The sequence below is a fragment of the Amia ocellicauda genome, chromosome 11, assembly GCF_036373705.1.
Source record: "Amia ocellicauda isolate fAmiCal2 chromosome 11, fAmiCal2.hap1, whole genome shotgun sequence".
NCBI lineage: Eukaryota > Metazoa > Chordata > Actinopteri > Amiiformes > Amiidae > Amia > Amia ocellicauda.
This window is the reverse complement of record NC_089860.1, coordinates 17,595,400-17,613,519: the sequence shown is the minus strand read 5'-3', so window position 1 is coordinate 17,613,519 and position 18,120 is coordinate 17,595,400. Positions and strand designations below refer to the sequence as shown.

Below are 18,120 nucleotides of genomic sequence, written 5' to 3'. Positions count from 1 at the left end.
ATATAACTACTGTGGGCTCTGAGAGTATTCAAGATTAAAAAAACAACAACCTGGAAACCTGCTGGAATGTGTCCCTCCAGTTCTGGGATCAAGCACCTCTGCATGAAATTAGTCTTCACCATGTGTGTTTATTAAAGATTGCATTGCACAACTGGTATCTCCTGGTTAAATCCAGTCAAACAGTACTCTGCTACCTGCAATCTGCGTTTTACCCTTTCTGTACTGACAGCAACACACAATACACACAAATACTATCACAGCTGAAATTTCTCATAAATAAGTGAGCATGAGGCAGGGGCTTATGAAGGATCAAAATGAGGTCATGGGTGGGCACAAACACACAACCAATGTTTCCTTTTCTTTGTCCTCTACTAATCACACGCAATCAATATTTATTTAAAAATAAGTTATTGCATTCCATGATGTCCAACGAACCAGGCAACAAGCTCACGACAAAGGCAACCCATGGAGTTTCAATCATCTATCTGAAATATAATATTAGCTGACACAATTCCCATTCTAGCAGATTTTAAGGAGGTTAGTTGGTAGTATCCCTTAGATGTATCGCCCTATCTTTTAGGTGATGGGCATCCACTATTGTTTAATGGAAAGCATGTGTTTTAAATGTACAGTTTCAAAAGCATTCCCCCCTGTCAGAATACAGTGCAATGATGTTATTTAAAATAGGGGGTTTATCTCACTCCCTTGGAATATTGTTTGGATTTGAATTTCAATTAGTGGAAGCAAAATCAAAGGGAAATTGCAGGTAGGATTCAATGCTTTAAAACCTCTTACCTCAGAATTCCTGCTATGATATCCAGCTTGGGCTGGGCCAGGTATGAGGACAGGCTTGATAACTACTTGTCGTTAGAAGCAAGGAGGTCAGTTTTAGCTTCAGTATATCTTCCAGTGAAATGTTTATTATGACCACCCACTTTTACAGGACAACTCCGACACACTGAAGAATGAAGGGTATAGGACTGCAGCATTCTCAATGGTGATGTGTATAGATGATGCAACGTGGCCTTCCAGTGGTATGCTCCCTGTACTTTAGTTACAAATGCAATAAATGAGCAAACAAACAAACAAATCCAAAGGAAATGTATGTTATATGAGAATAGATTAATCCACAAAGACTAAAACTATCGGTTTCATGTGTGACTGATATGATTAAATGAACGGTGTACAACAATTGTTTAAACTTATCTGCTACAGAATGTACCAGTTGCAGGTATTGGCATGTGAGGAACAGATTAAACATAATCTATTCTTATAGAATGTGGAATAGATCTGAATGTATTAACAAGATCAAAGCAGACATTTGTTGACTTTCATGTTACACAGTTAAATGGTACAGCTGTAAATGGAACATTCATTTGTAGAAACTAGCATGAATACAGGGTTGCCAGCTAAAATTAAATATATTGTATTTGAAATATAATACATGTTTCCATTGGCCTTTTCATTTTCAGACTGGCTTTTCTGTTCCAAATTTGATAATTTTAAACAACATTTGACAGAATGACTTTTTGAGTCTTGGTTAACATTAGTCTCTGAACATAGTTATCGGTCAATTCGAGAACACTGCCTGAGGGGGAATAAGCCATTTTCCATGGTACCTCATACGAAACATTTTGATTTCAAAGCTGCCAATAGGCCAATCTGCACATCATGCAAACAGTCCTTGTGTGGACTACTGCCTTTGCTGTTTTGTCCTGGGGCTCTTCAGAACGTGAGACAAAGCCATTTCTTATTATTACATTTCTTGCTGTAAAAAACGTAATTTTAAGATCTGTCTTGTTTGTATATTAATATAATATTACTGCATGCAGCATTATTATTATATTGTACCGACAATGTGTTCTGGGGCTCCGGCTTCACCACTTGGCTTATTCACAAGAGCGTGAGCTATTATTATATACACACACTATTTATATCTATTCAATTATATATATTAACATAAAAATGTATTTTTGCTTTGCAGATTTTCCCCACAGGATTTTTCTTCATAGCAGTAGGCAGAACAGCGGCAGTAAATGGGCAACCTGGCTGGGCCCCCGGTCTGCCCCACCGATCCCGCTTGTGTGAGAGGCTTCTCCGTTAGCTTGCTTCCACACTACAGTCCGTGGCTGTGACTGTAGGAGGTATATGTGCTCTCCCAGGGTGCTTTAGCCTAGCTCTGTTGTGGCATGATCGCATTCATGGCCGCTCTCTCCAGGTGAGTGGTGTAGCACAAACAGCGGTGGTTGCCTACATCAACAGGCAAAGGGTCCTCGGTTGCCCAGGCTGTACCACCTGGTGTGCTGCCTGCTACTGTGGGCACAGCCCCAGATCTGCGCCATGAAAGCAGTCCTTCTCCCCGGCCAGTCCAACATGGTGGCGTATCTCCTCTAGTGAGGGGTTTCCCCAGCCTCAGAATGGTGCCTCCACCCACTGGTGGTCCAGCAGATTTGGAGCTGCTTTGGCAGGGCAGAAGTGGACCTCTTTGCCACAAGACAGTCCACCCATTGCCCATTTTGGTTCTCCATCCAAGACTGCTTTGGAATGTTGGGGATCGACGCGCTGGCTCTTCGTGTTTCCACTGTTACCCCTTCTCCCAGTGGTCCTTGGAGAAGATCAGGTGAGGACGAATTAAGGTTCTGCTAATCGCCCCCAGGTGGCCTTGCAGACTGGTTTGTGGATCTGGTCTCCTTCCTGAGTGGAGAACATGGGAGGTCTCTCTCCAAGCAGACCTGCTGTCCCAGGCTCAGGGCACACTGTGGCACTCGAACCCAGGCCTGCTCCAGCTCAGGGAACTATGTTAGAACTATGTTTTTCAAGTCGAGCACCCAAAGGCGCTGCTCCTGGTTCTGGAAATACTGCAGAGCTGAATTGGCTCCAGGGCTTGTTCATGTGGCTGTGCAGGCGCTGTTGACTTGCCTATGCTGCTCTGTATATAGTTTGTTTGTGTTCAGCAGAGGATACTCAGGTGCTGTGCCCTGTCTAGCATGCTGTATACACTCACCTAAAGGATTATTAGGAACACCTGTTCAATTTCTCATTAATGCAATTATCTAACCAACCAATCACATGGCAGTTGCTTCAGTGCATTTAGGGGTGTGGTCCTGGTCAAGGCAATCTCCTGAACTCCAAACTGAATGTCTGAATGGGAAAGAAAGGTGATTTAAGCAATTGTGAGCGTGGCATGGTTGTTGGTGCCAGACGGGCCGGTCTGAGTATTTCACAATCTGCTCAGTTACTGGGATTTTCACGCACAAACATTTCTAGGGTTTACAAAGAATGGTGTGAAAAGGGAAAAACATCCAGTATGCGGCAGTCCTGTGGGCGAAAATGCCTTGTTGATGCTAGAGGTCAGAGGAGAATGGGCCGACTGATTCAAGCTGATAGAAGAGCAACTTTGACTGAAATAACCACTCGTTACAAACGAGGTATGCAGCAAAGCATTTGTGAAGCCACAACACGTACAACCTTGAGGCGGATGGGCTACAACAGCAGAAGACCCCACCGGGTACCACTCATCTCCACTACAAATAGGAAAAAGAGCCTACAATTTGCACAAGCTCACCAAAATTGGACAGTTGAAGACTGGAAAAATGTTGCCTGGTCTGATGAGTCTCAATTTCTGTTGAGACATTCAGATGGTAGAGTCAGAATTTGGCGTAAACAGAATGAGAACATGGATCCATCATGCCTTGTTACCACTGTGCAGGCTGCTGGTGGTGGTGTAATGGTGTGGGGGATGTTTTCTTGGCACACTTTAGGCCCCTTAGTGCCAATTGGGCATCGTTTAAATGCCATGGCCTACCTGAGCATTATTTCTGACCATGTCCATCCCTTTATGACCACCATGTACCCATCCTCTGATGGCTACTTCCAGCAGGATAATGCACCATGTCACAAAGGTCGAATCATTTCAAATTGGTTTCTTGAACATGACAATGAGTTCACTGTACTAAACTGGCCCCCACAGTCACCAGATCTCAACCCAATAGAGCATCTTTGGGATGTGGTGGAACGGGAGCTTCGTGCCCTGGATGTGCATCCCACAAATCTCCATCAACTGCAAGATGCTATCCTATCAATATGGGCCAACATTTCTAAAGAATGCTTTCAGCACCTTGTTGAATCAATGCCACGTAGAATTAAGGCAGTTCTGAAGGCGAAAGGGGCTCAAACACAGTATTAGTATGGTGTTCCTAATAATCCTTTAGGTGAGTGTATGTACACAGTAGTTTTGTGGGTATGTGGGTGTGGCTGCCCTGTCACCTCACTGGTATATAGTTTGTTTACACTTCTAATTGGGAACACAGTAGAGCATGCTGTTGAATAAAGAGGAAGTAGTAGTCAGCGCAGGGATTTATATACAAAAAGGAAACGGGAAGGGCTGTTTGTATGATGTGTGGACTGCCCTATAGGCAGTTTGATAGTAAAATGTTTAGTATGAGGTACCATGGAAACTGGCTTACCCTCTCCCCCTTTTTGGTAGTGTTCTCTTTTTCAGATAATTGAGGTTCCATTCCCATTGTTTTGAAGCTTGATATCTCCAACAATTACACAGCAGGTTAAACTGAATTTCCATTTTTCCAAAGAATATTGTATAATGTTAATTTACATAATTAGAGAAAAAAAATGCTGGAATCCTAAACATAATTATATATTTAGCTTATATATTGAAAACCCAATTAAATTCAACAATTACACCCGCCCTGCTTTCACCTATATTCATTACTGTTAACCAGATCTGTTATATTTGCTCCCCCTAAACCAAGCCTAGTCCTACATTTAAATTAAGGAAAAGATTTGGCACAGGTTTAGGGTTCATTTCAGCAGTGAATGTAATGTGTATACAGTGGCTCTCAAAAGTATTCAGCCGCCTTGGACTTTTCCACATTTCATTGAGTTACAACATTGAATCAGAATGGATTTAATCAGGAGTCTTTGCCACTGATCAACACAGAAAATGTCCATAATGTCAAAGTGAAAAATATAATCTGCAAATTGTTCTAAATTACAAATACAAAACTGAAAATACTTGAATGCATAAGTAATCACCCCCTTTGCTATGACACACCTGATTGATCTGTGGTGAAACCAATTGTCTTTAGAAGTCACATAATTAGTTGAATTGTCACATGTTTTCAGGTTCAATACACCTGTCTCTTTGAGGTCCCACAGTGGGCTAGTACAATTTCTAAAAAAAACTACATCATGAAGACGAAGGAAGATACAAATCAAATCTGGAATAAGTTTCTTCAAAAGCACAGTGAAGTCCATTATTAAGAAATGGAGAGAATGTGGCACAACAGTGAATCTAGATCAGGCCGTCCTCAAAAACTGAGTATCCGGGACCAAGAGGCCTATGGCAACTCTAAAGGAGTTACAGTCTTCCACGGCTGAGCTGGGAGACACTGTGCAGACTGCAACAATAGCCTGGGTGCTTCACAAAAGTTAACTTTATGGGATAACTCTTAATTCACATAAAATCTCAGCTGGAGTTTGCCAGAAGGCATGTGGGAGACTGAGACCAAGTGGAGGAAGATTCTATGGTCTGATGAGACTAAAATAGAGCACCGCATATCATGCTGAGAACATTATCCCTGCAGTAGAGAACGGTGGTGACAGCATCATGCTATGGGGATGCTTCTCTGCATCAGGGCCTGGAAACCTTGTAAAGACAGAGGGCAAAATTGATGCAGAAAAGTACATTGAAATCCTGGAAGAAAACCTGTTGAGGTCTGCAAGAGACCTGGGACTTGGGAGAAGATTCATCTTCCAGCAGGACAATGACCCCAAACATACAGCCAAAACCACACTAGAGTGGCTTAAACACCAAAAGGACAATGTCCTGGAGTGGCCCAGTCAAAGCCAGAATATGTGGAAAGAGTTGAAAATTGCCATTCACCAAAGGTGTGTCCAGATGTGCAAAGCTGGTAGAGACTGATCCACATAGACTCATGGCTGTAATTGCTGCTAAAGATGCCTCTAACAAATATTGACTGAAGGGGTGATTACTTATGCATTCAGGTATTTTCTGTTATGTATTTGTAATTAATTTAGAACAATTTGCAGATTATATTTTTCACTTTGACATCATGGACATTTTCTGTGTGGATCAAATCCATTCTGATTTCATGTTGTAACACAATGAAATTTGGAAAAGTCCAAGGGGAGTCAATACTTTTGAGAGCTACTGTATATATATACACTCACCTAAAGGATTATTAGGAACACCTGTTCAGTTTCTCATTAATGCAATTATCTAACCAACCAATCACATGGCAGTTGCTTCAATGCATTTAGGGGTGTGGTCCTGGTCAAAACAATCTCCTGAACTCCAAACTGAATGTCTGAATGGGAAAGAAAGGTGATTTAAGCAATTGTGAGCGTGGCATGGTTGTTGGTGCCAGACGGGCCGGTCTGAGTATTTCACAATCTGCTCAGTTACTGGGTTTTTCATGCACAACCATTTCTAGGGTTTACAAAGAATGGTGTGAAAACGGAAAAACATCCAGTATGCGGCAGTCCTGTGGGTGAAAATGCCTTGTTGATGCTAGAGGTCAGAGGAGAATGGGCCGACTGATTCAAGCTGATAGAAGAGCAACTTTGTCTGAAATAACCACTCGTTACAACTGAGGTATGCAGCAAAGCATTTGTGAAGCCACAACACGTACAACCTTGAGGCGGATGGGCTACAACAGCAGAAGACCCCACCGGGTACCACTCATCTCCACTACAAATAGGAAAAAGAGGCTACAATTTGCACAAGCTCACCAAAATTGGACAGTTGAAGACTGGAAAAATGTTGCCTGGTCTGATGAGTCTCGATTTCTGTTGAGACATTCAGATGGTAGAGTCAGAATTTGGCGTAAACAGAATGAGAACATGGATCCATCATGCCTTGTTACCACTGTGCAGGCTGGTGGTGGTGGTGTAATGGTGTGGGGGATGTTTTCTTGGCACACTTTAGGCCCCTTAGTGCCAATTGGGTATCGTTTAAATGCCACGGCCTACCTGAGCATTGTTTCTGACCATGTCCATCCCTTTATGACCACCATGTACCCATCCTCTGATGGCTACTTCCAGCAGGATAATGCACCATGTCACAAAGGTCGAATCATTTCAAATTGGTTTCTTGAACATGACAATGAGTTCACTGTACTAAACTGGCCCCCACAGTCACCAGATCTCAAGCCAATAGAGCATCTTTGGGATGTGGTGGAACGGGAGCTTCGTGCCCTGGATGTGCATCCCACAAATCTCCATCAACTGCAAGATGCTATCCTATCAATATGGGCCAACATTTCTAAAGAATGCTTTCAGCACCTTGTTGAATCAATGCCACATAGAATTAAGGCAGTTCTGAAGGCGAAAGGGGGTCAATCACAGTATTAGTATGGTGTTCCTAATAATCCTTTAGGTGAGTGTATATATATATATATGTGTGTGTGTGTGTGTGTGTGTGTGTGTGTGTGTGTGTATATAAGAATTGTAGAAAGCAGTATACCAATATTATGTCCTGACTTTTAGACAGAAAGGTTGTGCTGTGGTCCTGTGATCAATGTTAGCATCAACCAGAGTTGTGGACTCATTGTTAGTCCTAGTAATTGGTAGGGTTTTACTGAAGCACCATTTTGGGAAAAATATTGTATTTAATATACATTTTTAAACGAACATTCTGTAATATTCAGTACATTAATTGAAATGAAGAACTGTGGACAAATGTGTAACTGCATGTTGGATTGAATCCTATGTGTCATGGGTCTGTAGCACAAAATCTCCAGCCATGTTGTTGAAGCTGACATCATTGGATCCTCCAAAGAAAAACTGAATAGGACTATTGGATCAATGGAGGTATAAATACATTTTTTTTCCATTGTTGTAGTTATTCAGTAATAATAGAGGCCTATAATGCAGAATACTGTAGTTCGCTACTGTAAGTGCACATTAAAATTACAAAATATTTACTTAATATGTCACTTATATTTTTGTATTTTCCTTATGGTGATGCTGTTACACTTCTATTTTATATATTTATATGTTCATAAAGAGTTAAAAAATATAATTAAAACAATATGGGATAAAGACATCTTCAGAATGACGAGTATAGTAATAGATGTATTTATTTAGAACAAACACATGAGCACAGAAGTGTGTACAAATATTTTATTAAAAAAGAACAGACAAAGGCAGTTGTCACAATTAATTATTTAACCTATTGTACAACAGACAAGCAAGATAGAAAACACATTCAATGAAAATAGAAGCTGCTAAACTGTTGTCTAACATTATTCACAGATGACACCTTGGGGGCAACAAATTGCTGTAGTGATCTCTACATTTCAACTCAGATAAAGTTATTTAATTTGTAAGACATGCTATGACATTTAAAAAATCGAAATACATTGGGGTAATATGTAGTTGTATAAGAGTTGAAGTCTTGATGTTGATGTTCACTAAATATGAAGAGAATAATAATTCATCAGCAAAGCAAAATACCAGCAGTTGACATGCTGGGAACAAAGGCCTTTCTGACCTAGGGAATACATTTTAATGCAGTTTAGCCAAGAGATCTTTTGTTTTTTGGGAATACACGAAATGAAAAAGTTCCTAACGGTTTCCATATTGTTAGTTTTGGCTGGAGATGCAGCTCTAACCAACATTCGTTATTCATTTCCAGAGGAAATGGAGGAAGGGCTTATTGTTGCAAATTTTGCTCAAGATGTGGGGATTGATCCTGAAAGTCTTCTGAAAGGAGATCTCCGGATGGCATTGGCTCCCGGTAAGCAATATATTAAGGTACACAAGGCAATCTGTACATAAATGAAAAGCTGGACAGTTAAAATCTATAGTGTTGAATTAGAGAATTCTGATATTAATGACAATACGTCAACATTTCCCAAGAACACTATTGAGCTAGAGATATCGGAGTCTGTTCTGCCAGGAGAGAGGTTTTCTTTAGATGAAACATTTGACCCAGATGTTGGGAAGAACACGATGTGGTCATACAACCTGAGCAAAAATGAATATTTTGATATTGAGGTGAAGTCATTAATCGATGGGTACAAATTTGCTAATCTGGTTCTGAGAAAAGCTTTGGACAGGGAGAAGCAATCTGTTACTATATTACAATTTATAACTGACTGATATTGAAAGTGGAGTCCCTGAAATCCACTGTTTGAGTTCTGGATGCCAATGACAAGGCCCCTTGATTTGATAAGGAAATATACACCATGAATATAACAGAATATGTTCCAATTTTCAGCCTTGTGATTAAACTCATCGTGACAGATCTAGATGCAGACTCTAATGCAGAAATTTCATATTCCTTCAGCAGGCATATGTCAGCTGAATTCAGCAAAATTCAACCTGAATTACAAAACCGGGGAAATCAGGGTTAAAGGGGAAAATTAACTTTGAAGAGGTTAACTGTATGTGGGAGCAAAAGACAAGGGTTTAGTCACAGTGGTAGGCCACTGTAAGGCCCTATTTCAAGTAAGTGACATAAATGATAATGCACCTGAAATTATTGTTATGTCTTTCAGGACTCCAGTCTTAGAGAACACACTGGTAGGTACGGTGATGACTCTTTGCAGTGTTACAGACTCGGATTCTGGGTGAGAACAGAAAGGGTGATTGCCAAATTTCAAAGTTTAAGTAATTTTAACTCCAGCAGTCCCTAGAGAATTACCGGACTGAGAAACTATCCTGGAGTTCAATATCACAATCACAGTGAGAGACAGATAACCTAACATTCCCTTTCAAGTGGAAAGATGGCCATTACCGAACGGGAAGGCTAAACCAAAGTGAATCCTGACACCTGATTTTAAGCCCCAATCCCATCCATGGCAAACACAGCAGAGCCTCATGGCACCTGAGGGCAAGCCACCTGCTGTAATTGAGTGGCCAGTGTAGGGCACACCCGCTCTGCAATATTCAGGTGGTAGATCCTTGTGATAGTGTAATGACCAGACCAGGTCGCAGCAGTTGAATGGCCTCCTCTCGTTTGTAAACTTTCTTAGTTGTTATGTTATTATGTTCTTAAGTTATACGCCACTGTGCCCCGGCGACTGTAAAAAGTCTCCTCCTGACTGCAGCTCCCTGCCATTTCTTCTTTCACCTGTCAGTGAATGTGGTTTACTGCTTTTCGCTTGCGATTGCCTTAAAGTTTGAGAAGTGTGCTCACCTGCTCTTCGGAGTGCGGTTTGAATTCTTGCTTCCTCTTCCTTATTATTATTATTATTATTATTATTATTATTATTATTATTATGAATTGCTTCTCTTGAGAGGTAAGTGTGCAGTAGGAGTTTTGATCAGAGCTGGCCTCGGTCCCTCCACGGAGATCTATCGCACGGATTTTACCTTCTTGTACCATTTTTCTTTCTTACAGATTTGAGTGGTGTAGAAGAGGACAGAGACCGAGACAACTCTACTGGAGAAGCCTCCCTGTGGCTGGTCGGCGACCGCCCTGCTCTATCCTTCAGATTCTCTCGACCTCTGTCGCTGGATTTTAAACGAACTGTCGATCCCTCAACTCCCTTGTTGATCCCTTGACCTTTCTGTCAATATCGACCATGGAATTCCTGCCTGTGTCCATCCCGTGTCAACCTCGACAGTCCTCGTCAATCTCTGTGTCCCATCGACCTCTTGACAACACAACCTGCTCTCGACCTCTGGACTTCCATGTTGACCTCTCGGATCTTGACGTCGACAACCTCGATTTAAACATCGAGGGGGGCAGTATCAGAGCTGAGGAGTTTGATGAAGTTCATCTGCCAGAAGAGCTGTCAACCTACTGTAGCGTAAGGTACACTTATAAATTTCAATTTAAGAAGTGAATTTATAGTATTACCTTATCACGAATCCTGGAATCTTGTAGAACTCAATTTCTGTAATAATTGGACACAGACACCAATTCCAAAGATATAAATTGTCAAATTTATTCAAAAACAAAGACTAAATGTAGCACTACACTAATTATACAAAAGGGAAAAACTAATTAAAATTCAACTCTAGATCAACAAATCAAAGACAAATCACTTCCGTGACCAAATCAAAGACCATGGGATCGCATATGATAACACACAAATCGTTAAACAAAAAAGGTTATAAACACATTGACTACAATACCGGTTAGTAAGACGAAGGTGAGTCTCTCGTTAGTATTATTAGTCAGACATTAAATAACTACGCAGGTTAGTATTTATGTCAGGTAACTTCTCGTTATATATATATATCAGTCTCATTTACGTTTAGGTGCCGAGAAAGATCCTATCATTACTTGTTACCACAATTTCCCTTAACTAATTATTATTCAATGATTAAGGATAGGCAGGGCCACCAATAATCTGGTGTCTATTAACTTGTGTCAATTTCAGACTAAACAGTTAAACAGGAATGAGAAGATATTTCTCGGAGTTGACAGATTTTATTTCTAAAATTATCAACAAAACAGTTTAATGCAACACATTGGCTCTCGTCCACTTCAAAGAGTTTTTTTATTACCTACAGGCCCCTTTCTCCAGACATCTCATAGCAGGATTCCAAACTATTTGGACTATTCTTGGTGCCATCCTCCCCAAAACTGTCATTTTGATGTAAACCAGTTCCAAGCTGATGAGTTAAGGGAATCTGATAACTTTGGGGGGGAGAGGTCTTCTTTAGATCAGTGTTTCAGCTCAGAGCTAAAATGCTCTTATCAAAATACACCCAACATAACGCTACACTACTAAGAGAGTCTGAACGAAGGAGAGAAAGACACGGATCTGTTAACTGGGATGAAGCCAAAGGGGGCTTTCCACCGTTGTTCCGGGTGCCAGGGTAAGTTAACCTCAGACGATGGACACGACATGCCCAGAGTGCACTGACGGCAGAAGGGGGCTGCGTGCACTGCGTGGCATTTAGGGAAGCCATGCACTGTAAGAGGGCCAGGAACTCCCCATCGGCCAGCCGCCGCAGGGGAAGCTCTGCCCGCCACTCTTCTGTGGGCTCGGCTTGGCACAGACCCCCAGCGAGTGTCTCTCCAAGGAGGCGGCGCTCGTCTTCCTCCAGAGCTTCACCGGCGAGGGCACAGTCTGTCTCCCCCTCTCTGCCTCCTTGCAGGCGCTCCCCCGGGAGGAGAGCGCGATCCCCCAGACGAAGATCCCCGAGACCGAGGCACTCTCGCTCCAGATCTGCCAGACGCTCTGCTCTGCGAACTCCTCCAAGGCGCAGGAGATGGGAAGCGGATGGGATTGCGTCTCTGATTAAAACAGTGAGCGAACTGTCGCACAGGCTGGACTCCCAGCAACAGATGCTGCACTCTATGGCGGCACGACTTCCAGCGGAAGAGAATGTTCCCCGTCTACCTCAGCTGCCACCCCCACCGGAAGAAGAGCTGTCCCACGTGGTGTCCCGCTTGGGCATATCGGATCCTCCATCCTTTACAGAGTAGACCGAGGTGGTGAGTTCCGTGTCGGAACATTTTCAAGGGCCGAGTTTGGAATTTAAATCCCTGATGAGACGTGCGGCAGCGGACATTCCCTAGTGCCCCCAAGAAGGCCATGGGGAGATCCCTTGCAGCTATGGTTGCAGCCAGATGTCATCTGTGGCTGATGCAGGCGAAGCTCCAGGACAAGGACAAGTCCATCCTCCTCGACGTTCCCATCACCCCGGGTCAGGTGTTCGGGAGACGGTGGAACTCTCTATTGAGTGGTCGGTGAAGGCAAAGGAGACAGCATTCAGCTGATCTCCAACAGGCTAGACGTCAGCCACAGCACCGCTTATGGGGATCCCAGCAACCCGTCAGGCCGTGGCTGAGGCAGGGGTGGCCTCAACCCAGGCCGCAACAGTCTAGTGGCTGGCAGCCTGAACAGCGCCGCAGAAGTCAGCCGCAGACGAGGGGGAAAAACAGGTTCCCCTGCTGGAAGCCTAAGGGCAAGACAGATGCCCGACAGCCCCCTGCGAAGCCGCAGGATTGTCCCCAAAGTGAACCCCACCCCCCCACCAGCTACCCTTGACCAATGGCAAGCCTGCACCCAGGACTCCTGGGTGCGAACAACAATGACCCGCGGATACACTCTCCAATTCCACTCTGCCCCCCCCCCCCCACTGTCGGATGTCCCGAAAGGGCTCAAGCTCTTTCTCAAGAGATCGCTGTGATGCGGGAGAAACGAGTGATACGACTAGTGGCCGACGAAGGCTCTCGAGCAGGCTTCTACTCGGGGTACTTCCTGGTGCCAAAGAAGGACGGAGGCTTCAGGTCCATTCTCGATCTGAGGGCCTCAACATGTTTCTGAAGAAAACATCCTTCCAAATGTTGATGGTGCAGCGTATCCTCCAGTCTGTCCGGCTGGGCGACTGGTTCACGTCAATAGACCTCAGGGACGCTTACTTCCACGTCCCCATCCTCCCAGATCACAGGAAATATCTACGCTTTGCTTTCCAGGACCAGGCATATGAGTTCAATGTGCTGCCGTTCGGCCTTTCTCTGGCTCTCAACACATTCTTGAAGTGCACGGACGCAGCCTTGGTACCCCTCAGGAAAAAGGGGATAAGGATCCTGAACTACCTGGATGACTGGCTGGTGTGCACAGACTCCAGGCTTCAGAAGGAGGAACACACAGCGGAGGTCATACGTCATGTGACTGCACTAGGTCTTGCAGTTCACATAGAGAAAAGCTCCCTCGCTCCCGCACAGACGGTGGGCTGCTTGGGAATGAAGCTGGACTCTCAAAAATGCTTGCCTACATGTCCAGAGACAGAATCGTGTCATTGGAGGAATGCCTGGCGTCATTCAGAAGGGCATTGACTCTCTGGCTGGTCAAATTTCAAAAACTGTTGGGGCTGATGGTGGTCGCCTCGAATATTCTCCCCTTGGGCCTGCTGCGCATGCGCCCATTGCAATGCTAGGTAAACGCGCACAAGCTACATCCGGCGAGACACCACCAACTGACAGTGACCGCGACGTGCTGGCAGGCACCTCGGCTACCCCCTCGGATGCCCACACAGACGGGAAGTCATCATCACAGAAGCCTCTGGAACAGGCTGGGGTGCTGTCTGGAATGGGATGGGAGTCAAAGGAGTGTGGAGCGGTCTCTGGTCGGCTGCACACATCAACGTACAGGAGCTGCAAGCGGTGCAACTGGTGCTGCGCCACTTTCGACCATGGTCTGGCAGACAGACACGTCCTGGTTCGGTCGGACAACACATCAGTGGTGACCTACATCAACCACCAGGGGGTCCTACACTCCCCCAGACTACATCGTGTGGCGTGCAGACTTCTCCTGTGGGCGCAAGACAATCTCTGCTCCATACGGGTGATACACTTGCCAGGCGTGTCCAATACAGCGGCTGACATTCTCTCCAGGGGAGGTCCGGACAGCTTGGAGTGGAGACTGAATCCTCAGGTGGTGGAGCAGATCTGGAGGAGGCTGGGACGAGCTCAGGTTGACCTCTTTGCAACGCAGGCAACTACCCACTGTCCTCTGTGGTTTTCCCTGGAGATGGGAGGCGGCCCGCTGGGAGTAGACGCCTTTGCTCACCCATGGCCGCAGGAACTGCTTTATGCCTTCCCCCCACTGCCACTGACAATGGAGAGGATTCGCCAGGAAGGAGCTTGAGTTCTCCTGATTGCCCCCCGGTGGCCAAGACATCACAATGCTGGCACAAATGATCAGCTCAGATCCATGGCAGCTTCCGTCAGGCAGAGGGACTGTTGTGGCACCCAACCCAGCACAGCTGCAGTTGTGGGTTTGGCCCCTGAAAGGCACTGCCTGATGTCTCTGGGGCTGCCTGTAATCGGCCAGTGCCCCCTCCTTGAGGGCCAAATATACTTACAAGTGACCACCAGAACTGGTGTCTAGAGAGACATGTGGATCCGGTGTCGTGCCCCATATCGACAATACTGTGCTTCCTGCAACAGCTGCTTGAAGATGGGAAATCTGCATCCACACTGAAAGTTTATCTGGCTGCCATCTCGGCATGTCACGATAAAATTGACAATGTCTCCCCAGGAGCCAATTTCCTGGTGATCCAGTTTCTGAAAGGTGTGAGACGCTTGAGACCACCGATAAAGGACCGATAAATCTGACCAGCTGTTTGTCTGCTACGGTTCCACCACCAGAGGGCGGGGGATTTCAAAACAGCGACTGGCACACTGGGTGGCGGACACGATCCAGCTCACCTATGAGACTGCTAATGTTGCCTGAACACATCTCAGTGCACTCAACAAGGGGACAAGCCATGTCGTGGGCTCTTTTTCACAGTACCACACTGCAAGAACTGTGCAATGCTGCGACCTGGTCCGGTCCACAGACTTTCACAAGGTTCTACCACCTTAACGTGGCGGACAGGCTACGCCCAGCCTTGGGCACCCAGGTACTTCAGACTGCTAGCCCTCAGGCACTGTGAGGCTCTGCTATCCTTGTCATTGTGGGTTTAGGCTTAGTCAGGTGTCCGGACTCGCGACAGCTCTGGTATAGTCTTCCCATTAGGTAATGGCTGTCTTTCAATTTGAAAGGGAACGATATGTTATTATCATAACCCTGAAAAAGCAAGACTACTACTGCACAATAAGTTAATCAAAAGAAAAGTCTCAGGCAATAATCCAACTCTCCTGCAATGCAGCACACATCTGATTCATGGCAGTTAAAGAAGAAATGGTAGGCTGCAACTTCATGGGCACGGGAGCGGGACTCCTCCTGCCAGCAGGGCCCCTATTGGGCAGCTTTGATACAAATATTGACCTTTCGCAAAAGCCTGCCCACCTTAGTTACTGTGGCTACGCCAGTCAAGCTGCGCTTCTTTGTCAGCGGTAACTACTGTAAACAGCTGAGCATGTAGGGGAAAAGTAGCATACTACCGCTCAGTGTAAGTGATTTTTTTTGGATTAATACCTCCGTGATATCCTCCAGATTGAGGCAAAAGGGATTGCAATATGCAGTGGAGGGATATGTTCAGAATATTCAAATCAACAAGGAAGCACAATAACAATAATTGAAGCACAAGCACACAGATCTCAATCAAAGAACTCATCCTAGAATGCGACCAGCACAACCTTGTGGACCAGTCATGCTCTTGCACTACCGGGTAAGTTCTGTTTATATAGCTATTATTTAAATCTTTTATCAGTCAACATCATCCTATCAACCTCAGCAGAAAGTCACCTGCTAAAATTAAGCCTACGAGCAGTGGTGTGTCCAGAAAATGTTCAACCAAGGGGGGGCACAGGGCAAATTGAAGGGGCCAACCTATCTGACGGAGTGTGGTTCACTGTAGTTGGGGGTGGGGGTGCTGACGGTGTTTCGTTCTTGCTGGCGGGGGGCTGACGGCGTTCATAGGGGTGCCGCTGGGGGGGCCATAGCCACCCCAGGCCGCCCCTATACAGATCCCCCCTAGACAGGTCCCCACTTACGAGTGACCTGATGTAACAAGCTACATAACAGGTAGCTAGCTATCTAGCTAACGTTAGTAGTAGCAAGTTAGTCGTATTAATGGTCACGTTAGCACAAATAACATCAGCATTAGATAACATTGTTGTCCAAGAATAATTATGTATAAATGTTGACAAAAGCAAAAATATTCCCCCTCTACACTTCTGTGGTCCCTGCTGTCGTGTTTGCAGGTGTCGGCACAGCGTTTCTCCATTGTGAGTCTGAACGCCGACAGCTGGACGGACCTTCTTCAAGTCGTGACCGGTTGCTAAGGTAGGATTGGACAAGGACCGTTTGGGGGCGGGGCTTTGCGAAAAGTCAATTCAGTGTCAAGAATAATTTTACGCAGATGTAGCGAGGGCTCAGGTGGGGCTATGCATATACTCATTATTATTTTTTTTACAAAGCATTGTTAGTGTTTTAGAGGGTATTTGGCGGGTCTGTGTTCTGTCTTCTCTAAGCAGGCTGCGAGCACACTTTGCTTCCGCAGTCGCGTTAATGGCTCCGCGTACCCGTCGGCATGACCACGGCCAATGCAGCGCTGTCCTTAGCTGTGTCCGAAACCGCCCCTATCCACTACATAGTGCACTATTTCGGTTGTCGGCCATTTTGTAGTGGAGTCCGAATTCATTCCCTATATCTCGTTCCCTACATTTGTTCACTCATTATTACCCACAATGCAATCTGATTTCGAGGGTACATACGATGTACAGTCCCTGACCCCTATTTCCCAGAATCCAACGCGGAGACAGCGGCAGACTGCAAAAATAAATTGCAAATGGCGGATGCAAACACCTGAAACAAACAGTTCTATTATCTTTCTATGAAAAATAAAATATACATAAACATGACAAGTTGAATTATTTTATCTATAATTTATGTAATAATCATAACAAATGAACAGTTCTGAAAAGATTAATTGTATTAAGATTCAATTTCTCATTAATGCAAAAATAAAACAGAATGCCAGGGGTATGCACAGTAAAACATTGAATTGCATATTATAAAAGTGTGTATATATAAAATTACAGAGATGATAAAATTCAAGAAGCCAAACCGGTGAAATGTTCAGATGTCTGCGACAGCTCCCGAGTGCTCTCTGACGCAGGGAATTTACGTCAGCGTCTGAAATCGCTCCATCATTTCGTTCCCTCACTGCTGAAATATAGTGCATTCACTGCCACTCACTATTTAGGCAAAGGGAATGAGTGAACAAGTGGGCGATTTCAGACACAGCTCTTGGCAGAGTCCTGGAGCAGGACGAGGCGAGGCCGACCGGAGCTCACCCCGGGGATCAAAAGTGCTTCTGAGAAGGAAGAGAGGGAGAGGGGGAACTGACTGTGAAAGTGCTGGCCAGAGCTGGGACCGAGCGAGCGAGCGAGCTGAGTTTGTGTCTTTTATTTTAAATCTATTAGAAGATAGTTACTCTTACTAAGCCGGCAACTGAGTTGAGTAACGTCTGCAGAGCTGTAAGACTGCATGTGACTTCATGCTGTGCGGTGGATGGTAGTGGTAAGCCTGCCTTGTGAGATTCGGGTTTGTTTTGTTTAGACCAAGTGCAATAATGACTGCTCGCTCTCCGCTCAACGAGTGCTTATTGAGTTTTTAGCTACACATTATGATGTTGCCCTGTTTGAATGGTTTTAATTAGATCCTTTTTTAACTAAAAGCTCTTTCCCCCCGCTGTGTTTCTGGTTTTAGATTTAGTTTT

The 18,120-nt window shown here is 44.8% G+C and overlaps 1 pseudogene; it reads left to right on the top strand.

The window, feature by feature from the left end:
- The first annotated feature begins 13,291 nt into the window (after nt 1–13,291).
- LOC136762728 (uncharacterized) lies at nt 13,292–14,787 on the top strand (annotated as a pseudogene).
- Nucleotides 14,788–18,120: the final 3,333 nt, after the last annotated feature.